Source organism: Vulpes lagopus, chromosome 14, assembly GCF_018345385.1.
Source record: "Vulpes lagopus strain Blue_001 chromosome 14, ASM1834538v1, whole genome shotgun sequence".
NCBI lineage: Eukaryota > Metazoa > Chordata > Mammalia > Carnivora > Canidae > Vulpes > Vulpes lagopus.
The window spans coordinates 11,209,090-11,213,197 of record NC_054837.1 but is presented as its reverse complement, the minus strand read 5'-3'; the positions used below and the strand labels follow the sequence as shown (position 1 = coordinate 11,213,197).

Genomic DNA, 4,108 nt, shown 5'->3' with positions numbered 1-4,108 from the left:
CATTCAAGTGGGAAGAGGGACTCTGCTTCTAGAAGTGAGAGGAGGGGTGTGGACACACAACCACCAATGTCCACTATACTTTTGTTTCTCTTCGGAAGACATGATGTCTTTTCTTTTTGTTGTCATTGTTTGTTTTTGTTTTGTTTTGTTTTTGTTTGTTTTGATAGAAAGGATCAAATCTTGATTTTATTCTTTTAAAGCTTTTATTTTCTTTATTTTTTTAAATTTAAAAATATGGAATGTTTCATGAATTTGCATGTCATCCTTGTGCAGGGGCCATGCTAATCTTCTCTCTATCATTCCAATTTTAGTATATGTACTGCCAAAGCAAGCACAAGATGATGTCTTTTCTTAGGCACATATCGTCTTGACTATTGTTTAGTCCATTGTGCTTTTTATACTAGGTACAGACAATGAAACTGGGCCTCACTTCATAATCTTGGGTCTTCAAACATGTATTACTGTGTAGTTTAAGGTACTGATAAATTTTATGATGTTTTAAGCCTTTCAGGAAGTGGGAGGATACCAGGAGCTACTGTATAAATACCCAGGCAGTAAGCCAAACCTAATCCATGAAGGAAATTGGACTGCCAAGCCAGAATGTTTTTTGTCTCACCTGGAATTTTTCCATATCTTCTTTCCATATCCCATCACTGGAGACTTCCCATGGCCTGGAATGTCTTTGGCGTCCTTACCTTCTCCTTGTACTACTGGTGTACTGATCAGGTAACTAGACAGTGCAGTTGTAGCAACCGCATTGGAAGCTGGTGGTTCTCAGTACATTCCAGACTTTCCCAGTCTCTTTTTTTTTTCTTTCTTTCTTTTTTTTATAATAAATTTATTTTTATTGGTGTTCAATTTACCAACATACAGAATAACACCCAGTGCTCATCCCGTCAAGTGCCCCCCTCAGTGCCCGTCACCCATTCACCCCCACCCCCTGCCCTCCTCCCCTTCCACCACCCCTAGTTCGTTTCCCAGAGTTAGGAGTCTTTATGTTCTGTCTCCCTTTCTGATATTTCCCACACATTTCTTCTCCCTTCCCTTCTATTCCCTTTCACTATTATTTATATTCCCCAAATGAATGAGAACATACAATGTTTGTCTTCTCCGATTGACTTACTTCACTCAGCATAATACCCTCCAGTTCCATCCACGTTGAAGCAAATGGTGGGTATTTGTCCAGTCTCTCCAACCACAGGCAACAGTCAGCCTGTCTGCGCTCAGTGATCAGGTGTCCTTTCTAGGCTTTATTTATTGCATAAAGAATTTGATAAGAAATTCTGTTTAAAAGGAATTAACAGGTTAAACCTGTTAAAAGGAACTCACAGCCCCATCTATAACACATCAGCTATTTCCTTTTTTTATTATTATTTTTAACTATCACTATCTATAAAACACAATCCTTTTGGGCATGAAAAATATGTCAGTTCTCCCCAACTGAGCTTATAACTTAAATGTAACCAACCAGTATTTCAATTGGATTTTTAAGGACTTAAACATATTCTAAAAATTATATATATATAACGAACACTATATATATATATATATATATATATATATATATATATATACTATTGATGGTAGATCATTAAATTAATTGTGAAATATATGGTAAAAAGGCAATGAAAAATAAAAAGGAAGTACAGCTATACACAATAATATGGATGATCTTCCATCTTGATGCCAAATTAAGGAAACTAGACACATAAGGCTAGGAACTGCATGATTACATTTTAAAAATTAACCACAGGCAATGCTAACTTATGTCATTTAGGAATACACAGTAACTGGCAAAAAAAAATATAAAGAAAAGCAAGAAAGAAATAAAATAATCATGAAAGCAGTCATTTCTGGAGCAAGGGAAGGGGTTCAGATAAAAAAAATTCAATGTGGCAGCAGTATTTATAACTACCACAGGGTGGAAACAACCAATATGTTCACTCATGAATGAATAAATAAATAAACAGAATGTATATCCATTCATTGAAACATTACTCAGCCATAAAAAGGAATGGAGTGCTGACATATGCTATAACTTGGATGGATCTCAAAAACATACTAAGTAGAAGAAGCCAGACACAAATGATCACCTAGTGTATGATTCCTTTTATATGACATGTCCACAGTAGGCAAATCCATAGAGACAGAAATCTAATTAGTGCTTGCCAGGGGCTAGGAGAGGAGGAGTGGAAGGGGGCAGCTTAATGGATATGAGTATTTTTCCAGGGTGATGAAAAAGTTTTGAAATTAGAAGTGATGATTGCATAAGATTGGGAATACACTAAAGGCTACTGAATTGTTTAAAATGGTTAATTATATATTACATGAATTTCACCTCAATTTTTATTTAAAAAAAAGAGCCACAAAAAGGTTTCTGGGGTACCTGCAAAGTTCCATCTGAATTTGGATGATTGTTACAGTATATGCTTTTAATGCTTTTAATGTGCTATAGTGTACTTTCATGTGTTATATCATGATTTAAAAAAAAAAAAGATTTAAACATTTTGTGGAAGAAGAAAATCCCACAAATCACTAACCCAAGTTTGAAACTGAAGAACAAAGAGGGGGAACTTGCCAAACCAGATTTTAAACATCTGCAAAGTAGCAGTAATGAAAACAGTTTGAAATAGCCAAGAATAGACACACAGACTAGTGGAGCAGAATAAAGAGGTCAAGACAGATTCTTGTACTTGTAGGAATTTAATATGTATCCAAGAAGGCTTCAGAAGTCAGTGGGGAAGATACATATTCTTTGATGTTGTCAGAAAACCAACTATTTGGAGTAACAAAACTTCACCTACTGAACACTTAGTATAAAGGTGGTCAGGGAGGTTAAAGATTTAAATGTGGAAGGATGCCTGAGTGGGTCAGTGGTTGAGCGCCTGCCTTCAGCTCAGGTCATGATCCTGGGGTCCTGGGATCAAGTCCTGCACTGGGCTCCCCACAGGGAGCCTGCTTCTCCCTCCACCTATGTATCTGCCTCTTTGTGTGTGTGTGTGTCTTTCATGAATAATAAGTAAAATATTTTTTTAAAGTACCATAGGCAAAGTTGACAGATGACAGATGAGAGAGGTTATTAGAAATGTTTATCATAAACAAGAGACTAGTAGCAAATCCACAAGAAAAAGAAGTTCCAGTGGAAATGTGAGTAAAAATAATGACAGGCAATTTATAAAAAAGGAAATTAAAACAAGCATAAAATAAGCATATAACCCAGAGTTTTGAGGGAAGTGCAACTTCAAACCACAAGGATACTGGCAAAAATTAAAGACTGATAATGCCAAGTGTTGGAGAGGATGTGGCTGTGGATATGAAACTCTTGTGTACTTCTGGTGGACATATAGACTGGTGTAAATCCATTCTGGAGGATAATCCAGCAGTATTTGATAAAAGTAGGTATATTGTACTCTGAGCTAGCAGTGGTGTTCCTCAGAAGCTACCTAAAATATCCTCATGCAAGTTCATGAGGGACTATACCATCAATCACAGTGTTGACTGTGCTTGTGACTCCAGAGTGGGCAAATGAAATGGCAGGGGGGGCAGTGATACTATGGAATACTATGCAGTCATAGAAGCGATGGACTAGATGAAATGTAGCAACACTAAGAGGTCTTTAAAATGTAGTGAGTGGGCAGATAAGAAACAAGATGAGATCCAGAGTACAACATATGGGTATTCTCTATAATGTAGCTCTGGGTTTTTAAAATTTGTATTCTTGCCCACTTATTTATTATATGTTTAATGATGCTACTTAACCTAAAAGATAAGAAAAATCTTTCTATATTTTTCTTTTCAATTTCTTCTACAGCTTTAAAAGTTCTCCCTGGCCTGCCACATCTGAGAGTAGGCAAACAATTTCCTGAACTACCTTCAAAAACAAAATTTTCTAGTTATACTGGGTAAAATGTAACAAGCATCTTTTTATATTCATAGGAAAGCTCATAAGAAAGGAAGAAAGTCTCCGGAGATTGAAAAAAACAAAGAGAACTGAACTCAAGAGAGTTAAACTGACAAGGACACTGGACACCAATGGTCCCCTGACAGCATTTACTAAACCGGGATTTCCAAGGCTTAGATTTAACTGGCCAGGCAAGAACAGGAGGAA

At 36.4% G+C, this 4,108-nt stretch overlaps 1 non-coding gene across 1 annotated transcript; it reads right to left on the bottom strand.

Moving 5' to 3' along the window:
- Window positions 1-228: 228 nt before the first annotated feature.
- Window positions 229-335, bottom strand: LOC121475871. Its single transcript, XR_005983822.1, has one exon. It is a non-coding gene; the product is annotated as a U6 spliceosomal RNA (small nuclear RNA).
- Window positions 336-4,108: the final 3,773 nt, after the last annotated feature.